Below are 24,850 nucleotides of genomic sequence, written 5' to 3'. Positions count from 1 at the left end.
CAGTTCTAGCCTAGCTCTTTAAATCCACCATTTATTTTTTTGCAAATCATCCTGATGCAAAACTCTCAAAAAGCCAAAAAACAGCACTCACAATAAAGGATAAGTATTAGGTTTAACCCTTTGTCTGTATTTGAACGTCTCTCCTCCAATGAGAATAGTCACTGGTTTTTAACTTTGCCTGTTTCTACCTTGCGTTGCTCCCATCTGACTGTCTGAACTTTGTACTGTTTCTGCCCCCCAAATGAATTTTATGATACTTGACCTTTTTATCTAGCAAATCAGGCCCTTCTGTAATTAAATTAAACTTTTCATGGGATGAACCCAACTATCAAATGTCATCTTATCTTCAGCAGCAGAAGTTGAAATAGAAATATCAGACATGTAGACAAGAAAGAGTCAAAACAGATCATTAACACCAGACTAAATGCCTTTAGACTGTCTTACTGCTTAGACTGACTTCATGCTTAGTTGTTGAAAATAAGCTGTCAAAAACTATGTTGCTGTCTGTTCAAGGAATATGAAGTAGTATACCAAATACATTTGCTTTGAAGAATTTCTGGAACAGCTCTGAAAAACATTAGCAATTTGGCATGGACATGTGAATGTTGGAGTGGATGGAATAACTGTTTTGGGGACAGAAAGCGCTAAATGTTAGACATGCTATATTATGCTCATTGGACTATCCTTTGCTAATAAAAGCTAATGGAAAATGAGAATAAACCAGTTAGAATATACAGAATGAAAATAAATATTAGAAGATATGGCCCAAACTGCCATTAAATACTAAGATATATTTTAACTCCTTCTTAAACATTTTACAGTGCATTTAAACTTACAATTAAAAATTCTTTCAAAGTGTGTAAATAATAAATAAGTGAAGTTTAGTCCTAATTTTCAAACTTCAAAAATAAGTGATGTTTTATTCTGGTCTCTCAAAGAAATTAAACAGGTCTGATAAAACCAGCAAGAAATATGAATGGAATTTGTGACATTTTATCACCTTTATGTTTTCTGAGGGTCTGTTTTCTGATTAATAAAACCGCTAGGACTTATTTGTTGCAGGATGTTACACATGTTATTCTTAGAAATCGGGAAGGAGATGGTGATGTCCCGTTATTACTATGCATGGTAAAGGAAAGAGATATCGTATGCAAAGCACCTATTACTGTGCCTGGTGCATAGTAGGTGCTCAGTACCTGCCTTCTGCATTACATAAACCCATTCAATCAAAGTGTGGTCAGGTACTGCTTTTCACATAGAACTATTGGTATGACCTCTACAACTTAAAGTGTTTGCCTCTTCAAAATTCAAGAGGGCATAGATATGTTCTGGGTGAAGCTAATGCAGACTTTATCACTATTTCTCGACAATGACAAGAGTGTGATAGATTGGCAAGGACCTTGCAGTTGAGTAGACTTGTTTTTTAATCCAGTCGCTAATAGATATATGACTTTACATCTCTTTGAGCTATTTAATTTTTTCATCTGAAATGTAGGAACAATATCACTTACCTCAGTGTTGCCGGAATTAAAGGAAGTTATAGCTCTAAAATGTCTATGAAACTGGCTGTTTCATAGGAGATGTTCATTAAATGTAATTTTCCTTTCCTTTGAGGAAGAGAGTTGGGGAGAGTTAGAGTGTCAAGATACTAGCTGAACAGGCAGGAACAATAATTACATGGGCTGAGCCAATACAACTCAGGATAAGTAAGGTGTGAGGGATCTGCCGTGAGTTCAGGTTAATAGTAGAAAAATTAACTTCAAATCAACTTCTGGTAAGGCTGTCCTCTCCCTGGAGGGTCCCTATAGAGTACCATAAGTGGTATCCAAACATCAGTGTATCAGAATCACCCAGGGAACTTGGTAAGAATACAAAGGCACACGCCCTATCTCTCTTCTATGAATCTGGGCCTCTGTGTTCTTTGTTAGTTCTCCAGGTGATTCAGATAAACTTCAGCATGTGTGAACCACTGGTATAGATAATACAGCTGCAGCAGACATGGCTGAAGTTTATCCTCTAGCTCGAGCCACTGCCGGAGTAGAGAGTTCTAGGGTGCACCCCAGCTGTCTGTGACATCTTTGACTTCTGCCCCAGGTCTCCTCCCGTGCCAAGTTTGTGGCTGGAAGGAGTTTCAGCAGGGTGGTGCTTGACCAATGGGAGATGCAAGCCAATGGATCAATGCTGTCTGTGCATCCTCAAGTGGACAATTCTGAGAGGCACCCTGTGGACTTCTCAGGAGGTCCCAGTGGAATCATTCTCCACAGCAGCAACCTCAAAATCACACTCTCATTTTGGACTTTTCCCTTTATCCATCCCACGTTTCCTGCAACATCACTCTTGTTTCCTGGAATCATCTTCCAGATGAATACTTACAAAAAAGATCTTAGATCAAGTGCTACTTTGGGGACAACTCAAGCTAAGGCAATTATGTAGTGGTCAAAAACATGCTCAGGAGAGAGTGGAGCATCTAGCTTCCAAGTGGGAACCTCATTGTACATGCAACAAAAGAATGAACTAAAAATGGGTGATGTCGAGAAGTGTTAGGGTTTTTTTTTTTCAGGAGTGTAACTAGTGCCACACCATGGAAAAGAGAGGCAAGCCTAAAACTGAGCTAAGTCTGCATGGTCTTTTAGAGTGAAAGACAGGTCAGACCTTAGATTCTTTTACACAGATGCCAACAGGAGCAAAGGCATCACCGGAGAATAGGAGACACTGATGGAGTATTTGAAGAATCCCAAGAAGTACATCCCTGGAACAAAAACGATCCTGGCTGGTATGCAATAAAGAATGAATCTTGCCCAAAGAGAGGATTGACCTTCGTCCTCACTTCTGGGAAGTAATCTCCAAGTCTTTGGAATGTCTGCGTCATATGAGTATGTTTGCTTACTTGGAGGCTTTGGGCCATGCCAGATAGTCAAGACTAACAATGTGATCATGGTGTAGGACCTTAGGCACTATGGTATCACTTCAACCCATGGGGCGACTGGATTCTAAGGTTGGCCACGTGGAAGGTCAATCATGTCCAATGTGTCAAAGCCCCAATAAAATTCAGGATGTTAAGGCTTAGGTGAGCTTCCCTAGCTGGCAATACTCCATGTATATTGTCACACATCATTGCTAAGAGAAGTAGGCACTGTTCCCACCACTCCCCATGGAGGAGACAACCAGAAGCTCTGCACCTTGGTGTCTCCCAGTCCTGCCTTATGGGACTCTTCCTTCTGTCTGTTGCTTTTAATCTCTATCCTTTTGTCACTTCCCACATTAAGTTGTGAAAGACAGTGACTTCCATTTTGCTCACATCCTTTCTGGGGCTCATCCTGGAAGCCGGCTGCTATTCTAAGCCACCTTGTGGAGAGACCTGCCCTACAGGGCAGCCTCCAGGTCACAGCCTGCAAGGAACCAAGGCCTTCAGACCAGTAGCCAGTGAGAAACAGAATCCTGCCAACAACCAAGTGAATCCACCTTCAGTTGAATGTTGAGAATTTCCTGTAATTCCCTCCGTATGAGAAATCCAGAGCCAGAGGACCCAGCTAAGCCACAAGGTGGCCTGATTCATGGAAACTATGAGATCAGTGTTTCAAGCTACTTTGTTTTAGGATAATTTCTCAAGCAGTAGAAGACAACTGGTACACCTGGGCTTACATCTCCACTTCACTCCTTGGTTGTAGTGTGATTGTTTGTAAGTTAGTGAAGTTTTTTGTGCCTTGATTTAGTTACTTGTAAACTTGGGTATAATAGTAGTACCTACTTTACAAGGTTGTTGTGAGAAACAATACAATGAATTAATCCCTAGTAGGACCACATAGCAAGAGCTCAATGCATCTTAATGCTCACTGACACAGGCCTGGGGACTGTGTGGAAATAGAAGTGGCAGCAGGATTCTCCAAGCTGAGCGAGTCACTTCTTTGGTGATGATGTCTGATGTGACTACTAGTTGAAGATGCTATTCTCTGAACAAATAATTCAGAAATTTGAAAAAAAAAAAAAAATTCTGCAATTGAGTGCTCAGTTACCTCTTCAGCACCAAAATGTGTAAAGTATAATTGTAAAACTGAACAGATGCACTAAGCTCTTATGGTGTAGGCATCCCATCTGGAAGGTAGGCGGAAGTTGGAGGTCGATATGGGTAGTAATTAGAAGATGGATAAAAAGAACTTAATATCTTCCCCTGTTGTTAGTTTTGCCCTGTGGATTCTTTAGGCATCCAAGAATTGTAAGTTAGGATTCACATTTGTCACAAAAGCAAATAAAGTTTATTGTATTTATCAGATCATCATCTTCCTCTAATATGTTAATTAAAATATTACCTATTAAAAGCTTATATCTATAATTACGATTCAGTAAGTGTTAAATCAAGTTTATGGTATTCTCGTAAGTGGAGCTATACAATCCAAACACATTTTTACCCTCAAACCCTTTTTCTGGCCATTTCTCTTTTCATCACACATTTTCTTGTGGAATTTTTTTAAAAAGCTAAGTCATGCATTTGGGAAGAGTACAGATGGCCAAAATGAAGAGGACTGCTAGGCTAGGGTCCTTCCAACATAATTTAATTTGGGGGTTCTAGAGTTCTAGAAACATCTCGACTGGAGTACAAAGGCATTTTAGGAGGACATGATTGGCAGCCTTTGCCTGAGTAATTTGTAGTCTCTTTCCAGCCAAGTGCAATAACATCAACTTGAAGTGATAAGGATACTGTTAAATTTCCTTTAATTAATGTCAGGTCCCTAAGTAATAAATCACCATTAATTTGTGAGTTAGTCTTTTGGAAATGGCCTAGTCTTTTTGGCTGTCTCTGAAATTTGGCTGGGAGAGCCTCCCATTTGTGGAAGCCTGTCTGCTCAATCGTTTTCTTCACTGTTTAGTTTTTCAAGGTGAGACTTCATCTGGGTTGAAGGTATGTAAGATTACTCTATTTTCATAATTAGAATCCCAGCAAAAACTTCTTAACATTGTCAACTCTTCATATAGACTTATATCTATTAGAAGAATTATTAACTACTTTATTTCAGACATTTTGGTAGTTTTCATACACATATATGTGATTCTTTTTTCAGGAAAATCCTCCAAAGAGTAGAATTTCATGATAAAACATGAATTTTGAAAAAGGCAAATATCTACTTGATAGAAAATAGCTGAACTTCTCAACTTCCTTTTTCAACATTTTCTCGAGGTGGCAATAGGATCCACAAAACCTCTGTCTCCTTCATCTCCTGTACCTATCATTTAGAGATGCATTTTTGGTGTTGCATATTTTTAAAAGAGATGTGTGTGTGTGTGTATGTGTGTGTGTTTGTAATGCTCCTAGCTATTTGGTATGCCCTTCTTTAATTCAGTTTCTTTTTGCTGATTATGCTGGTTGTTCTGATCCAGTCTAGACTTGCAAAGAATCCCCTTCTCAACTTTGGATCATCCTTGTAGAGCAGCTTCTTACCTCTGAAGGCTCTGTTTCCTAGGGTTCCATTTTCAGTTCAATTTTGGCTTGCAACTCATGCTGTTGACTTTATTCTTTTTTGTAGTTTACAGCATCACATGCATGCAGGTAATACACAGGAAAAATCCTGGTCTGGGCTGATCTTACAGAAGTTTGATATTTTGTGTAATTAACTGTCAGATCATTTCAAATTTTGTTAACTTTAAAAGATACCAAATAGCATTATTGATCAGTTAATTTATAAATGTTATGAATTCTGGAGTCTTCTTAATACTTGTAATTTGTATTGCTTTTCCAGACTCTCCAAGAAACATTGTCTGACCCAGAGTAACAAGGAAAATGCTTTCTTAATGCATTACCTTGTCATTCAATGAATATGCTAAGCTACCACATAAGGAATCTAGTCAAGCTATAGAGTCCATTTTCAGTTAATTTCGTGGGATGTATTTGGGGGAAAGAGAACCGGACTGAGAGTTAGAAAGCCTGACACTGACATCTGACACTCCCCACAGACAGTTTACTGAACTTCATTTTCACATCCATTAATTCAGTGAGAAGTAGATGGTTGCACTAGGCAGTTTCTTAAAGCCTTTCCACTGCTGACATTCTATGAATCATCTTTAATGTCCACTTATATCCAGTGCATTTGCTCATCAATTTCTGGAGGGAGCAGGTGCAAGGTAAAGGTATAAAAAATTCAGTTGGTCATTTTTTTCTTATAATGTCTGGCATGCAAGGTTAAGTTTGAAAGAAGAATTAAACCATAAATGAAAATAGAAAAGGAAATTAATTATCTGTGGATTTGTGAATTTACATGCATCTTCTAATTTTTCATGGGAAATTTATAATTGGATACTCTTTGTCATTGAATCTTGCTAAACAGATACATATTTTTCTTTCAACTCTTCTTTGGCTACAGTATTTCTGAGTTGTCTCCATGCAGTCATTACTCATTCTAGTTCTCATGAAGCAACTAGTTTTTTAAAAGCTTTCTGTTCGCGGAGTGACTGGGCCTGTGAGCCATGGCCGCTGGGCCTGCGCGTCCGGAGCCTGTGCTCCGCAATGGGAGAAACCACAACAGTGAGAGACCCAAGTACCGCAAAAAAAAAAAGCTTTCTGTTCATTTATCTCTCAAGTGTGATTATGACATCCTCATTTGCACCCAGTCAAAAAGCTCATCAATTCCAGTGTCTTGTTATTCTTGAATGATTTGTTAGATTCACCCAAGCAGTGAGTTTTATGGGATAAAGGCAGAAATCACTGGAGAAAAGAAGACTGAGAAGAATTGTATAGTGTTGGATAAGAATTCATAGGTATGGACTGTTTTAATTGCCTCTCCTTCACCCCATTGGTGAATGAGGGATTCCCATTCAAGGGTTATGGGGATGGCCAAACACATAATATCCAACGGTGGACAGATGAGATAGTCAGCAGTTTATTAGTCACATATACTCATAGCCTGGGGGAGGAGGACGCTACATGCCATTGACATGTGGGGTGCACCTGAGAGCAGAGTGAACAATCAGAAGCTGTGAGAGGGAAGCTTTGTTGCACCAAGAGAGTGAGGTACTCTTTATCCTATAGTAGGATATAACTGGCTTGTTGGGATAATCCACCGTCTGGCAAGGAACTGAAACCTGATACTCAGAGATAAGCAAAAAATGTGCCTGGTCCCCTCAATATAAGGGGTTGTTTGACAAGGGGACCTTATTTACAGGAGCAGAGTTGGGAGGGGAGGTTGCTGCTAAGCCATTCCAAGACCCTCTCAATTTTAGTAGATGTCAAACAGCAAATAATATTGAACCTTATTTTCAGTCCTTACAACACATGGATATATGAATATCTTTTATCTTAAAGTAAAATGATGGGAATTAAGATCATATTTAAATAAAGTACAGGTAACTTTTATCAGTAAGAAAGAGAATAATTTTTTTAGAAAAACATATCAGGAGATAAATGATATCAAAATCCAGGAGAAACTTTTATGTTTGGGCAGAAGGAGCTGGGTGAATTTTAGATCTTTTCAGTTTTAAGCTTTTGTGATTTTTACATTTCTTGTTTACTAATGAATATTGTTTGTCTTTCTCATAGATTTCATTAATAAATATCTTCCTGGTTTTAATTTCCCTTTTTGTTCTATGGTCATTCATCCTATATAACTTAAGCTCTTTCTGCATCTTGCAAGGTTGAACTTGGCTTTCCTGTGTTTATTTTCTTTGGCTTTCACAATGCAAATTTGTATTTGTGATTTTAGGTTTGCTCAGCATCTTTTCTATATAAGAAAATGCCTTGTAAATGGCAATTCAATAGATTGATTCGTAAGTAGAATGTACATAAGTGACAACTTTTTAATGAGAAGAAACTGTTCAGAATAATAGTATTAGTGATGAATCTAATGCTACTGAGAGGTTATTTTTCAATAAATACTACAAGTTACAATCATCTATGATGGAAAATGTATGTAAGAGTGGCTAACTCATTCCAGTTTGCCTAGGACCTATTTAAGCACTGAAAGTCCTGCATCCTTAAAAACCCTTCAGTCCTGACAAACACAGTATAGTTGGTCACCCCAGTTGAATTCTTATTAGAACTTCTATTTCAGCAGATCTGAAATAGATACAAGGCAATTGGTAATAACTTCATAAAAATATTTTATTGATTGTTGTAGCCCTGGCATTTAAAATATTTCTGAATACATAGTAGATTTTCAATAAATATTTGATAACTGAATAACTGAGAATATAGCCTACCAATCTGTCTAATTAACTCAGAAGGAGAAGATGCATCTCCCTGGAAGATCATTCTGAACTGTTAGGTATCATCTCTTCTAATTCATATGAGATAAATTGGTTTTCTGACTTGAGGATGTGAGGATGACCCAGCAAAGATGCTGAATCAATGGAAAGCATGGGTGTTTCAAAACATGAATATAAGTCAGTTTGTAATGAGTGTTGTTGAAATTTCCTCTCAAGTTAAAAAGTCATATGCCTGTTTATTGTTTTACTCAAAGCATCTTTCTGACATACACAAACCTCTGTAATTATGAACTTCACTGTACCCCTAATGAGGATTGTACTTATACATGCAGATCTGATGACACAGATCGTGAGCAGGGACTCTGAAGCTACCTGTGTAGTCTGTCCAGCAGAGGGCATTGGTGTACCTACACAAAGACCAGGGCTCACCTGGGATGTATGGTGATGGTCAGCAAGATGCCTAGGGCCCATCTGTAAATGCTGAAAGCTAACAACAGCGGGAAAATATTCCCTGCAGGAAAGTTCTGAGACCACCTGATACAAATGCAGCACCATCTTGCACAAGTTGTGGTGACCTAGTGAACTCACAAATGTATAAAGTCTCAGAAGTTTACTCTAACATGGGATAAAACAAACATATACACTCTAGTTTATATAAAGTAGATAACCAACAAGGACCTGCTGTATAGCACAGGGAACTATACTCAATATTTGTAATAACCTATAAGGGAAAAGAATCTGAAAAAGAATATATATATATATATATATATATATATATATATATATATATATATAAAACTGAATCACTGTGCTATACACCTGAAACAGACACATTGTAAATCAACTATACTTCAAGTCTTTTAAAAATCAGAAAAAATAAAATAAAAAACAATAAAACTAGGCCACAAAAAATTAAAATAAAATAAAATAAAACAAAAACAGCACTCCAGTAAACTGTCATTCCTGAGAACCAATGCACTATAAAGCTCAATTTAGAAAAACTTTAAGTACTCCAAACCAAGAAAGAGAATGAATGTATAAAGTCTAAATATGTATCTGAAGATTCTGAAGATAATCTTATTTATTTTTCTAACTTCTAATCATAATAATATCTAACATATTTAGTGCCTTAAAGTTTCCCAAACTTAACTCACAATATTTTAAATATATCAACCCTTTAATGTAGTTAAGACTCTGGCTACTACTACTATTTTACATGTAAGACACCCACTGCACACAGTAGTTAAGTGGTTTATTTAAGGACACATAGCTAGATGGATTAGAGCCAGTGATTCTGAATATAAGTCTATTTGTTTTTACTCTGTACTTACCTATGGTGCTCTCCAATCGTATGGCATATATTAAATAACACATATTTATCATTATTTATTATCATGCTTTTAATCAAAGACATATACCTCTTATAAATATTAAGTTAATTTCACAAAGACTAAACTTGATATATAATCTGATTTTTGTCCTAAAATGTCCAATTGCCTTGCAAATATTAATTTAGAAAGAATGAGTGAAACTTTCCAAAGAGCAAAATTCTTTGTGCAAGAAACAAACATTATTTCTAGATATAGCTAGACATTTTTCGTACTTTAAGAAAAGACATAACACACCTTGGAAATGAGAAGATCATGGTGAAATCAGGGAAGTTCCCTGTTCACCAATGATATTTAATTTCCTTTGCTGAGAATGAAGAGGAAGATGAAGTCTCTGGGGCAGCTTCTAACATGACCATGGCAGTATGACATTGCTGAATGCTTTCTGACTTCCATTTTTTCAAGGTAGTGACAGCTGTTTGGCTTCTCCCACCGGACACTGAAGTTATTTGCTACCCTACGGCAAAACCTGCTTGATCACAGTGAGGGAAAAATGAGTTCTGTGACTTACCATTTACATTCTGTCCTAGTGTTGCTGGGCTGCATCTTCATAAAGAGACTTTCATGGGACCCCCTTTCCCCAGCCCAGGAAGCTACATGGCAAATCCACAGCAAAGCTATTTGAGTGTATGTTTACCTGTGAACACTACATGGCCCACCTACCATCAGAAACACTATCTTCATCGAGCACAATCATCTGATCATCTAACAGGTGTGCTGCTAGGCTGGGCTATCAGCTCAACTGCCTATGTAGTTTGGATTTGTTTGTGCCCAAATGTATGTTTAACCATAACTGAATTCTTTTAAAAGTGAGATTTCATAACAACAACAAAGAAGACTATTGAGAACTACTGAACCCATAATGTAGAATGGATTATATTTAATGTATTATATTTTGTGTATAAATCATATCTTATGCATACATATATGAAACACCTAGAAAGGGGGCTCATATGTAACAAAAATAAGATCCTTGTGTTTCCTACTATTCCTTTCTAGCAGTGAACAATTAAAGAAAAAAACATACCCCAATTTTGACCCCGGTTCTCCTATTCTGTCATGATCTGGATTTTCGTCATTGGCTGACTTGCTCTGTGTTCTCTGATTGGCCTCAGTGTAGACACTTCCCTGAATATGGACAAACGTACTAATTGGAAGAATTCTTTGTCTCTCTGTTTGCAATCATTTAGAGTTCAGACTTTAAAATATAGCCTTTTTTTTCAGCTGAATCTCCACAGCTTGTATTTCTGTTCTTATTTACTACTATACACAGCCCTGCAAAGGCTGGAAATGTGAAACTGCTTCATTTCTGTGAATTGTAACTCTGATTATACAATTCCTTCTCATCTCTACTATAGTAGCTCCTCAAAATTGGAATTAGACACCCATTTTATATTTGCCCATAGCACATTGTACTTGTCCTCTTACAGTGTTTATCAAACTGTATTGCAATGGCTTATCTACTTATTTCTATTCTCTGCTAGATTGTAAGTTATCTTTAGTTATTCATTCATGAAACCAATGAGTTAATTGTTTTCTCATGGCTTCACACACCAACTATTTGTTGAGCATCTGCTATGTGCAAGATACATCACACACACACTTAGGATCAGATCAAGTATTTTTCTTGCACACCTTATGTAGCCATTGAGCTTGTAGTCTAATAGGGCAGGCAGACATTTATCAAATAATCAAACAGATAAAATGCATAGTCATTAAATGTGATGAAAGAAGGAAAGGTATACTGTAATATGATATTAATTAAATCTAGTCTGTGAATGAGGCAGGTGGTCAGAGAAGAATTCTCTGAGAGAGTGACTTCTGAGCTAAAATCTGAAAGGTGGCTGAGTTAATCAGAGGGAGAAGTGAGAACAGAGCATTCCAGACTACAGAGCAACACACTCAAAGTCTCAAGGCAGGAAGGAACAGGGTGAGTTTATGAAATGGTAGAGGGCACTGTGGTTGGATCACTGAGTGAAGAGCAAGGAGCAGTAGATGAAGCTGCATGAACAGAAATGGAATAAATTGTGTAGCACCTTGGAAACCATTTTAGAGGCATTTGTTTCTGTCTTAAGAGCAGGAAAAATCCACTGGAGGGTTTTAAGCAGGGGAACCACATGATCTGGTGTGAAATCGCTCTGGCTCCAGGGTGAAGAATGAATTAGATGGGATCAGAGCAAGTATAGTGAATTACTAAGGTGGTTTCTGCAGCAGTGCAGGTAAGAGTGATAGTTTAGACCATAGTGGTGGCAGCAGAGATGGAATAGGAATGGCCAGAATGGTGGGATGAAACTAGGGCCATGTAGCTTTCTGCAAAGTGGAGAAAATCTTTCCAGAAGGGACTGCTTACAAATGATGAACGTTACCTAGAGTTTCTCTACTGCAGTTTCCTGGTCATCACTGCATCACTAGCACCTGGCATGATGCATGGCATGTGGTAAGTGCTTGATACATGTTTGTTCAAAGGAAAGTCAGAAGAAAGAAATGAAAGAAGGAAGTGGATAATCTTTCGAGGCTTTTGGTGGGAAAAAAAATCTCTGAAGGACTCTTCACCACCATTCAAAATTCAGAAGTCCTTTGCTGATCTTTGAAAGAAAATAACTTTTAAACTGAATGCAAAGATTGATGATTGATTGACTGTTTGATCGATTTTTATAGTGACTACTGTACTTTTTTTTTTTTTTTTTTTGGCGGTATGCAGGCCTCTCACTGTTGTGGCCTCTCCCGTTGCGGAGCACAGGCTCCGGACGCGCAGGCCCAGCGGCCATGGCTCACAGGCCCAGCCGCTCAGAGGCATGTGGGATCTTCCCGGACTGGGGCACGAACCCGTGTCCCCTGCATCGGCAGGCAGACTCTCAACCACTGTGCCACCAGGGAAGCCCCGTGACTACAGTACTTTTAATGTGGGACTGAAAGAGATACTGAGGCCTGGTCTGACTGCCATGGGAAAGAAAATTGTTCTCTTTTGATACTGTCTGCCATTGGTATGCAGAATAGAGAAGGGGGTGGGATGAGCATCACATACATCTTCTATAAATTATGCTCTAACTCTCTGTGTGGCATTGTGATGGAAACTGTTTACCTCTCTAAAAGTTTTTTCTGCTTACCTATTTTATGCTGACTTATACTTGTGTTACATGTGCTCAGATAACACACACATGCACACACACTCATACATGCTTACATACACATTTTGATATTGCTGTTTTTGTCTTAACTAGAATCAACACTATTAAGAAAATGATAGTTCAGTCTATAAAAATGACTTTCCTTTTGGCCATATTATCTGTTGCATTCACTCTTTTTTTTTTTAACATCTTTATTGGGGTATAATTGCTTTACAATATTGTGTTAGTTTCTGCTGTATAACAAAGTGAATCAGCTATATGTATACATATATCCCCATATCCCCTCCCTCTTGCATCTCCCCCCCATCCTCCCTATCCTACCCCTCTAGGTGGTCACAAAGCACTGAGCTGAGTTCCCTGTGTGATGCAACTGCTTCCCACTAGCTATTTATTTTACATTTGTTAGTGTATATATGTCAATACTACTCTCACTTTGTCCCAGCTTACCCTTCCCCCACCCTGTGTCCTCAAGTCCATTCTCTATATCTGTGTCTTTATTTCTGTCCTGCCCCTAGGTTCATCAGAACCATTTTTTTAAAATTCCATATATATGTGTTAGCATACAATATTTGTTATTCTCTTTCTGACTTACTTCACTCTGTATGACAGACTCTAGGTCCATCCACATGACTACAAATAACTCAATTCAATTTCTTTTTATGGCTGAGTAGTATTCCATTGCATATATGTGTCACATGTTCTTTATCCATTCATCTGTCAATGGACATTTAGGTTGCTTCCATGTCTTGGCTGTTGTAAATAGAGCTGCAGTGAACATTGTGGTACATGTCTCTTTTTGAATTATGGTTTTCTCAAGGTATATGCCTAATAGTGGGATTGCTGGGTCATATGGTAGTTCTATTTTTAGTTTTTTAAGAAACCTCCATACTGTTCTCCATAGTGGCTGTATCAATTTACATTCCCACCAACAGTGCAAAAGGGCTCCCTTTTCTCCACATCCTCTCCAGCATGTATTGTTTGTAGCTTTTTTGATGATGGCCATTCTGATCAGTGTGAGGTGATACCTCATTGTAGTTTTGATTTTCATTTCTCTAATGATTAGTGAAGTTGAGCATCCTTTCATGTGTTTGTTGGCAATCTGTATATATTCTTTCGAGAAATGTCTATTTAGATCTTCTGCCCATTTTTGGATTGGGTTGTTTGTGTTTTTTTTTGATACTGAGCTGCATGAGCTGCTTGTATATTTTGGAGATTACTCCTTTGTCAGTTGCTTCAGTTGCAAATATTTTCTCCCATTCTGAGGGTTGTCTTTTATAATGGATTCAGAAGACAAATTGTTAATTCTTTTTTCTAATGCAAAAATGATAAACTGAGACAGATTCAAGGACCCCTGAACTTTTATTGCTTTCCAAAAGCACCATTTTTGGATTGAGATCAACGTCTGTTTGCTCCACATCCCTACTCTACTATTGATCAATTGCCCCCTTTTCCAGCAGGTTTTTTCCTACTTCCATAGAAACTTCCACTTTACCAATGATTTGAACTTAACTCCTCTTTCTATAGTGTACAGATTCACAGACCTATTCCATGGTGATGTAAAAACTCTTCCTAAGAGTGCTGGAACAGTGCTTTTTGTCTTCAGGGGTCTCTAAAGAATTGAGTATGTATTTGCCCCTGCCCCAAAGTTCAGAAGTTCAGACTGCCATCTGAACCTTTGAGTACATTCTATTAACATACAGAGTTAATTCCCTCTGTCATTAAAAGATGACGTTAATTGCTCCCAAATTCCCAAATGCAAGAAGACTAAGCAGAACTGTGCAAAGCTAATCCCCATCCATCCCAAGATGCCAAAACTCACCAGGAAATCCCAGGAGAAAACATTAAGCCCTTGGTAGGCTCCATTTGCCCCAGTACAACGATGTTGAGTGTCAAATAATGTAATTCAGCACAAGGATGTGCTACCGTACTGCTTTTGCCTGGGAATATATTGTTACTTTACAGTCCAGAAGAATAAGAGTGAATGAATATTTATTTGAATAAGAAATAACAGAAAATATATAATGAAATAAAATAAGAAGAAATGTGCTAGAGGCTTCTGGTGCTTACCTTTATCTGGTTATCTTCTTCCTGGCACAAAGGGAGAATTAGTACTTCTCTGCCAATACAATTAAGCTGAACCACGTGACCAGTTCCTGGAAAAATATTGTAGAAGATATGTGTTGTTGTTTCCAGACCAGAACATTTAACTGCTGCTCTGAACATTCCCCTTCCCCACTGCATTGACCAAGACACTGCTTGTTACAGCTGATACAGCTACAGTGTGGTAGAGACTAGCTCATCTGAAGCCGCCAAATGATTGCATGGACAACAGTTGCTCTAGAGAGTCATCAGAAAATCACAGCAGAATTTCCATGAGCAACAAATAAATGTCTGCTGTGCTAAACCATGGAAAATGAGGGTTTTTCCCATAGCATGGCCTGGTCTATCCTACTTAATGCAACAACTTTAGGGAAATTATTAATTTCTTATCAAGAGCAACAGTACTATTAGATTTTGGATGGTTGCCTCCAATACTAAAGAATTATAAAAAGCTAAAATAAATGATGATAGCCTACATCTATTCCCCTGATTGTGGCCTGATTCTGCCTAGGTGAGTTTGGGTTTGGAATGAACTACCCTGTATGTGGGGATGATCTCAAGTACACTGCATCATTTATTTAAAGTCAAGTTTATTGAGGTATAATTCACATATGGTAAAATTCACCTTTTTAAAGCATGTATTTTTATAATCTTGATGAATATACATAGTTGTGCAACCACTACTTCCATCACAGTATAAATAGACTATTGCTATCACTCTAAAAATTCTCCCTGTACTCCTTTGTAATTAATCCTGTTCCTCCACACTCAACCAGTACTCTGATTTATGTTCCTTTAATTTTGCTCTTTCCAGATATTCATGTAAAAGAAATCACACAGTATATAAACCTTTCGCATCTGGCTTCTTTTAGCTAGCATAATGTTTTTGAGATTCACCCATGTTATTGCATCAGTAGTTTGTCCATTTTTTGCTGCTGAGTAGTACTTCATTGTATGAAGTTATCATAATTTGTTTATAAATTCACCAGCCAATGGATATTTGGGTTGTTTCTGGTTTGGGGTGATTATGAATAAAAAAATCCACGGACATTTATATACAGGTCTTTGTGTGAACACGTGTTTTCATTACTCTTCGGTAAATCCTTGGAAGAGGTATTGCTTCATCATAAGGTAAGTGCGTGTTTATTCTTCAAAACTATGTTTCAAAGGTATTGTATTTGTCATTGCCACTAGAGAAATGTATAAGAGGTTCAGATGCTCCACATCCTCCCCAGCACTTTGTATTATCAGTTTTAACAATTTTATCCACTCTAGGATGTGTATGGTAGTATCTTATCTGAATTTTTAATTAGGTTTTCCCTAATGAATAATGGTGTTGAACATCTTTCCAGGTACTTACCATTTAAGTCTCTTCCTTGGGGAGACTTTCAAGATGGTGGAGGAGTAAGATGTGGAGATCATCTTTCTCCCCACAAATACATCAGAAATACATCTACATGTGGAACAACTGCTACAGAACACCTACTGAACGCTGGCAGAAGACCTCAGACCTCCCAAAAGGCAAGAAACTCCCCACGTACCTGGGTAGGGCCAAAGAAAAAAGAAAAAACAGAGACAAAAGAATAAGGATGGGACCCACACTTCTGGGAGGGAGCTGTGAAGGAGGAAAATGTTTCACACACTAGGGAGCCTCTTCACTGGCAGTGATGGGGGATGGGTGGGGAGGAAGATTCAGAGCCACAAAGGAGAGTGCAGCAACAGGGGTGCAGAGAGCAAAGTAGAGAGGTTCCCACACAAAGGATTGGTGATGACCAGCACTCACCAACCTGAGATGCTGTTCTGCTCATCCACTGGAGTGGGTGGGGTTGGAGAGCTGAGGATAAGTCTTCAGAGGTCCAAGACCCCAGGGAGAGGACTGGGGTTGGCTGCGTGAAGACAGCCTGAAGGGAGCTAGTGTGCCACAGCTGGCTGGGAGAGAGTCTGGGAAAAAGTCTGGAACTGCCTAAGAGGTAAGAGACCATTGTTTCGGGGTGCATGAGGAGAGAAATTTCCTTCCCTGTGTGTGCACAGAAAGCAGAGCACCACCTAAGTGAGCTCCAGAGATGGGCGCAAGCCATGGCTATCAACTCAGAACCCAGAGACAGGTACAAACAACTAATTTTGCTGCTGCTACCACCAAGAATCCTGTGTGCAAGTGCAGGTCATGACCCACACCCACCACGGGAGCCTGTGCAGCACACCACTGCCAGGATCCTGTGATCTAGGGACAACTTCCCCTGGAGAACACACGGTACATTTCAGGCTGTTGCAATGTCACATTGGCCTGCGCTGCTGCAGGCTCACCCTGCATTCCAATTGTTACTACAGTACCATTCCATCTCCCCAGCCTAAGTGAGCAAGAGAGCCCTAATTAGCTGCTACTTTAACCCCCTCCTGTCTGGGCAGAGAGCAGATGCCTGAGGGGAGCCTACATACAGAGGTGGGGCCAAAACCAAAGCTGAATCCCAGGAGCTGCGCAAACAAAGAGTAGAAAGGGAAACTTCTCTGTGAAGCTTCAGGAGCAGACTAAATCCCCACAAACATCTTGATAAACTTTGCATCAGAAGAACAATTGAATACACAATGAATGTTCCCCAATTTGAGGCAGTGGACTTTGGGAGCAACTGTAGACTTGGGGTTTGCTTTCTGCATCTAATTTGTTTCAGGTTTTATGTTTATTTAGTTTAGTTTTTAGTGCTTATTATCATTGGTGGATTTGTTTATTGGTTTAGTTGCTCTCTTCCTTTTTTAAATTTTATTATTTTTCTAGTTTTTTATATATTTTATTTAAAAAATTTTTTTTCCTTTTCCTCTTTTTGTGTGTATGTGTATGCTTCTTTGTGTGATTTTGTCTGCTTTGGTTTGCTTTTACCATTTGTCCTACGGTTCTATCTGTTTGACTGACATTTTTTTTTTTTTCTTCCTTTTCTTCTGAGCCATGTGGCCAGCAGGGTCTTCGTGCTCCAGTCAGGTGTCAGGCCTGAGCCTCCGAGGTGGGAGTCCAGGACATTGGACAAACAGAAACCTCACAGCCCCATGTAATATCAAGAGAGTTCTCCCAGAGTTCTTCATTTCAACACTAAGAACAGGTCCACCCAACGACCAGCAAGCTCCAGTGCTGGATGCCCCATGCCAAACAACTAGCAAGACAGGAACACAACGCCACCCATTAGCAGAGAGGCTGCCTAATGTCATACTAAGTTCACAGACACTCCAAAACACACCACCAGATGCAGCCCTGCCCACCTGAAGAAAAAGGTACAGCCCCACCCACCAGAACAGAGGCACCAGCCCCCTCTACCAGGAAGCCTACACAAGCTGCTGAATCAAACTCACCCACTGGGGGCAGACACCAAAAACAACGGGAACTATGAGCATGCAGCCTGTGAAAAGTACACCCCAAACAAAGTAAGTTAAACAAAATGAGAAGATAGAGAGATATGCAGCAGATGAAGGAACAAGGTAAAAACCTAAGAGACCAAACAAATGAAGAGGGAATAGGCAGTCTAGTGGAAAAAGAATTCAGAGTAATGATAGTAAAGATGATCCAAAATGTCAGAAATAGAATGGAGAAAATACAAGAAATGTTTAACAGGGACCTAGAAGAACTAAAGAGCAAAAACAACGATGAACAACACAATAAGTGAAATTAAAAATACTCAAGAAGGAATCAATAGCAGAATAACTGAAGCAGAAGAATAGATAAGTGAGCTGGAAGATAAAATAGTGGAAATGACTGGCACAGAACAGAATAAAGAAAAAAGAATTAAAAGAATTGAGGAGAGTGTCAGAGACCTGTGGGACAACATTAAATGCACCAACATTCAAATAACAGGTGTCTCAGAAGAAGAGAAAAAGAAAAGGTCTAAGAAAATATTTGAAGAGATTATAGTTGAAAACTTCCCTAACATGGGAAAGGAAACAGTCAATCAATTCCAGGAAGTGCATAGAGTCCCATACAGGATAAACCCAAGGGTAACCATGCCAAGATACATATTAATCAAACTATCAAAAATTAAATTCAAAGAAAACACATTAAAAGCAGCAAGGGAAAAGCAACAAATAACACACAAGGGAATCCTCATAAGGTTAAGAGCTGATCTTTCAGCAAAAACTCTGCAAGCCAGGAGGGAGTGGCAGGACATATTTACAGAGATGAAAGGGAAAAACCTACAACCAAGATTACTCTATCCAGCAAGGATCTCATTAAAAATCAAGCAAGAAATTAAAACCTTTACAGACAAGCAAAACTTAAGGGAATTCAGCACCACCAAACCAGCTTTACCACAAAGGCTAAAGGAAATTCTCTAGGCAGGAAACACAAGAGAAGGAAAAGACCCACAATAACAAACCCAAAACAATTAAGAAAATGGTAATAGGAACATAATTACCTTAAATGTAAATGGATTAAATGCTCCAACCAAAAGACACAGACTGGCTGAAATGATACAAAAACAAGACACGTATATATATGCTGTCTACAAGAAACCCACTTCAGATGTAGGGACACATTCAGACTGAAAGTGAGGGGATGGAAAAAGATATTCCATGCAAATGGAAATCAAAAGAAAGCTGGAGTTGCAAGTCTCATATCAGAAAAAGTAGACTTTAAAATAAAGACTATTATAAGAGACAAAGAAGGATACTATATAATGATCAGGGGGTCAATCCAAGAAGAAGATATAGCAATTGTAAATATTTATCCACCCAACATAGGAGCACCTCAATACCTAAGCAAATGCTTAGAGCCACAAAAGGGGAAATCGACAGTAACATAATAATAGTTGGGGACATTAACACCCCACTTTCACCATTTCATCATTGGACAGATCATCCAAAATGTGTCAATAAATGACACATTAGACAAGAAGGACTTAATGGATATTTATAGGACATTCCATCCAAAAACAGCAGAATACAGTTTCTTCTCAAGTGGTCATAGAACATTTTCCAGGATAGATCATATCTTGGGTCACAAATCAAGCCTTGGTAAATTTAAGAAAATGGAAATTGTATCAAGCACCTATTCTGACCATAACACTATGAGACCAGATGTCAATTACAGGAAAAAAAAAAACTGTAAAAAATACAAACACATGGAGGCTAAACAATATGCTACTAAATAACTAAGAGAACACTGAAGAAATCAAAGAGGAAATCAGAAAATACCTACAGACAAATGACAATGAAGAGAAAATGATCTCAAACCTATGGGATGCAGCAAAAGCAGTTCTAAGAGGAAAGTTTATAGAAATACAATCCTAGAAAGAAAACAAGAAACAAGAAAAGTCTCAAATAAACAATCTAACCTTACACCTAAAGGAACTAGAGGAGAGGAACAAGAAAGACCCAAAATTAGTAGAAGGAAAGAAATCATAAAGATCAGAGCAGAAATAAATGAAAAAGAAATGAAGGAAACAAGAGCAAAGATCAATAAAACCAAAAGCTGGTTCTTTGAGAAGAAAAAAAAAATTGATAAACCATTAGTCAGACCCATCAAGAAAAAAAGGGAGAAGACTCAAATCAACAGAATTAGAAATGAAAAAGGAGAAGTAACAACTGACACTGTAGAATTACAAAGGATTATGAGAGATTACTACAAGCAACTATATGCCAATAAAATGGACAACCTGGAATAAATGGACAAATTCTTAGAAAAACACAACCCTCCGAGACTGAACCAGGAAGAAATAGAAAATATAAACAGACTAATCACAAGCACTGAAATTGAAACTGTGATTAAAAATCTTCCAATAAACAAAAGGCCAGGAACAGATGGTTTTCCAGGTGAATTCTATCAAACATTTAGAGAAGAGTTAACACCTACCCTTCTCAAACTCTTCCAAAACTTAGCAGAGGGAGGAACACTTCCAAACTCATTCCATCACTCTGATACCAAACCAGACAAAGATGTCACATAACAAAGAAAACTACAGGCCAATATCACAGATGAACATAGATGCAAAAATCCTCAACAAAATACTAGCAAACAGAATCCAACAGCACATTAAAAGGGTCATACACCATGATCAAATGGGGTTTATCCCAGGAATGCAAGAATTCTACAATACACACAAATCAATCAATGTGATACATCATATTAACAAATTGAAGAATAAAAACCATATGATAAACTCAGTAGCTGCAGAAGAAGCTTTTGACAAGATTCAATGCCGATTTACTGTAAAAGAATCCTCAGAAAGTAGGCATAGAGGGAACCTAACTCAACATAATAAAGGGCATATATATGACAAACCTACAGCCAACATCGTTCTCTATGGTGAAAAACTAAAACCATTTCCTCTAAGATCAGGAACAAGACAAGGTTGCTCACTTTCACCACTATTATTCAACATAGTTTTGGAAGCTTTAGCCATGGCAACCAGAGAAGAAAAAGAAATAAAAGCAATCCAAATCAGAAAAGAAGAAGTAAAAGTGTCACTGTTTGAAGATGACATGATACTATACATAGAGAATCCTAAAGATGCTAACAGAAAACTACTAGAGCTAATCAATGAATTTGGTAAAGTAGCAGGATACAAAATCAATGCACAGAGTCTCTTGCATTCCTATACACTAATGATGAAAAATTTGGAAGAGATATTAAGGAAACACTTACATTTACCATTGCAATGAAAAGAATAAAATACCTAGGAATAAACCTTCCTAAGAAGACAAAAGACCTGTATGCAGAAAACTATAAGACACAGGTAAAAGAAATTAAAGATGATACAAACAGATGGAGAGATACACCATGTTCTTGGATTGGAAGAATCAACATTTTGAAAATGACTCTACTACCCAAAGCAATCTACAGATTCAATGCAATCCCTATCAAGCTACCAATGACATTTTTCACAAAACTAGAACAAAAAATTTCACAGTTTCTATGGAAACACAAAAGACCCCGAAGAGTCAAAGCAACCTTGAGAAAGAAAAACGGAGCCTGAGGAATCAGGCTCCCTTACTTCAGACTATGCTGCAAAGCTACAGTAATCAAGACAGTATGGTACTGGCACCAAAACAGAAATATAGATCAATGAAACAGGATAGAAAGCCCAGAGGTAAACCTACACACATATAGTCACCTTATCTTTGAAAAAGGAGGCAAGGGTATACAGTGGAGAAAAGACAGCATCTTCAATTAATGGTGCTGGGAAAACTGGACAGCTACATGGAAAAGAAAGAAATTAGAACACTTCCTGACACCATACACAAAAATAAATTCAAAATGGATTAAAGACCTAAATGTAAGGCCAGACACTATCAAACTCTTAGAGGAAAACATAGGCAGAGCACTCTATGACATAAATCACAGCAAGATCTTTTTTGACCCACCTCCTAGAGAAATGGAAATAAAAACAAAAATAAACAAATGGGATCTAATGAAACATAAAAGCTTTTGCCCAGCAAAGGAAACCATAAACAAGATGAAAAGACAACACTCAGAATGGGAGAAAATATTTGCAAATGAATCAAATGACAAAGGATTAATCTCCAAAATATACTAGCAACTCATGTAGCTCAATATCAAAGAAACAACCACCCAATCCAAAAGTGGGCAGAAGACCTAAATAGACATTTCTCCAAAGAAGACATACAGATTGCCAACAAATACATGAATGGATGGTCAACATCTCTAATCATTAGAGAAATGCAAATCAAAACCACAATGAAGTATAACCTCACACACCGGTCAGAATGGCCATCATCAAAAAAATCTACAAACAATAACTGCTGGAGAGGGTGTGGAGAAAAGGGAACCCTCTTGCACTGTTGGTAGGAATGTAAATTGATAGAGTCACTATGGAGAACAGTATGGAGGTTCCTTAAAAAACTAAAAAGAGAACTACCATATGACCTAGCAGTCCTACTACTTGACATATACCCTGAGAAAACCATAATTCAAAAAGAGACATGTACCACAATGTTCATTGCAGCACTATTTACAATAGCCAGGACATGGAAGCAACCTAAGCGTCCATCGACAGATGAATGGATAAAGAATGTTCCATATACAATGGAATATTACTCAGCCATAAAAAGAAATGAAATTTAGTTTTTTGTAATGAGGTGGATGGATCTAGAGTCTGCCATACAGAGTAAAGTAAGTCAGAAAATGAAAAACAATACCGTATGCTAATACATATATATGGAACCTAAAAAAAGAAAATGGTTCTGATGAACCTAGGGGTAAGACAGGAATAAAGACGAAGATGTAGTGAATGGAATTTAGGGCATGGGGAGTGAGTAGGGTAAGCTGGGACAAAGTGAGAGAATAGCATTGACATATATACACTACCAAATGTAAAATAGATAGGTAGAGAGAAGCAGCTGCATAGCACAGGGAGATCAGCTTGGTACTTTGTGACCACCTAGAGTGGTGGGATAGGGAGGGTGGGAGGGAGGTGCAAGAGGGAGGCGTATGGGGATATATGTTCACTTTGTTATACAGCAGAAACTAACTGAACATTGTAAAGCATTTATACTCCAATAAAGATATTATACTCCATTGTAAATCAATTATACTCCAATAAAGATGTTAAAAGAAAATCTCTTCTTTGGTTGGTTGTTTATTCAAATCCTTTGCTCATTTTTTATTTGGTTTTCTGTCATCGTCTTATTCAATTATAGTGTTCTAGGTCTCCTAGAGGATGTACTCTAGACACAAATCCCTTACCAGATATGTATTTATTGCATCATTTTAAAAATCATTTAATCAGATAAACTCAGGTTGAAAGGATGTTCTGAAGGGTGAGATAAAATACTCCTCATTCTTTTCTCAGATTGGCTGTCTACCTCTACTGATCAGAGAGAAAAATGAGAAAATTTTGTCTCTCTGCCTTTCTGGAGCTATGGGGAGAAGAACAATGCATAGAGGCAATATTCATGACTTCATGCTTTCTTATGTACCAATGGTATAACTTTATCACCTTTTTCTTCTCTACCACTTTGAGGCAGCATCCAGCCACATGCCCAAATCTCTAAGACTCTGTCCCAATTCATGGTGTCTTAAAGACCGCTTTGATAGGCAATCTTTTGTAGGAATGTATGATTACAAGATTTCAGCATTTTCTCCCACTCTGACATCTTATGTTATTCTCAGATAAAGAGCATAATAAAATTATATTTGATCATGACAGATCTTGGAAAAAACACCTTAGTAAATAGAAAAGACTGCTTGTCTTCTGGAAATTTTGCCTGCATTTTTCATCACTAAAGGGGTTCATCACTAAAATGATTTATGGTAATGAGAAAGTAGAGTCATTCAGGTTTAGTTTTCTTCCTCAAAGATACTTTGTAAACTCATTCATAAAATTTTGGTAACCTTAGATTCTATGTTAACTTAAAATTTTTTTTATAGTTTTTTCTCTAGGTTTGAAAATTATTAACTCTTTGAGATAAATAACTGACTAACAAAAGAGCTCTGACTAATTCTTGGATCATAATTTTCCATATAATATATGTATTTTTGCTCATTATCTTTTGGGTTAGGAAGAACTCCACTCGAGAAGTTCATTTTAATATGTCATTGATAATATTTACACTAATACATTATATTGCACTTATTTTTTATTAATATTGAGACATGAAGAATTTCTTTCATTGGAGTTGATAGATGTTAAGATTAAGTAATTAATCACTAAAACTCTACCCTAAAAATGTATTAAAAAGAATACAGTGAATTAAAATATATATATATATAGAGAGAGAGAGAGAGAGTGGTCAAGAATTATCAAAGGAAAAGTATTTATTCTATAGAATTTAAATATCACCAAACCTTCAATGGAACCCTGCTTCCATGAGGGAGCACTGCATTCTTTCCACCATGCTTGATTCAAATCACACAAAATAATCCCCCTTCCATTTCTATTATTCATACAATGATTTTTTTAAGTTCTTTATTCTGTGCCAACAAAATTCTTTTCCATGTAAATTCAGTATGATTTAATATATAATGAAAGTAAATAGTGATTGAAATAGAACTTGTAAAATGCAAAAGCAAGTTATGATCCCCAAAACCAATAAACACAAACTAAGAAA

Source organism: Phocoena sinus, chromosome 4 (genome assembly GCF_008692025.1).
Source record: "Phocoena sinus isolate mPhoSin1 chromosome 4, mPhoSin1.pri, whole genome shotgun sequence".
Classification (NCBI taxonomy): Eukaryota; Metazoa; Chordata; class Mammalia; order Artiodactyla; family Phocoenidae; genus Phocoena; species Phocoena sinus.
This window is presented reverse-complemented; position numbering follows the sequence as displayed.